A 348-nucleotide genomic window follows, 5' to 3' on the forward strand; every position below is an offset into this window, starting at 1 on the left:
CACCGGTTCAGCTCACTGAGCCGGCACAAAACCGCTCAGGCTGCTTTTTGGGCAGGGTACCGCTCCGAAAGACCTGCCGGGAGCGGGCAGGAGGGGGTCACCACCCAGGATGCACCCTGGGGTACCCGCATCCACCCCAAAAACCCACGACATCATGCCCCACGCAGTCATTTTTCCTCCCCGAACAGGCTTCCGGCGCTGGACGGAGGGAGCATCTTCCTTCCTTCCCACAAGCACCCGGATCACCAGCCCTCCTCGTCCCCAGGAGGTGGCATGTCCCCCACACCCTCCATTCCCAACCCCAAAGCCCCGGCGCCGTCCCCGCGCCGGCCGGGGCGGGAATTTCCG

The sequence above is a fragment of the Pygoscelis adeliae genome, unplaced genomic scaffold (genome assembly GCF_000699105.1).
Source record: "Pygoscelis adeliae isolate BGI_AS28 unplaced genomic scaffold, ASM69910v1 Scaffold365, whole genome shotgun sequence".
Classification (NCBI taxonomy): domain Eukaryota; kingdom Metazoa; phylum Chordata; class Aves; order Sphenisciformes; family Spheniscidae; genus Pygoscelis; species Pygoscelis adeliae.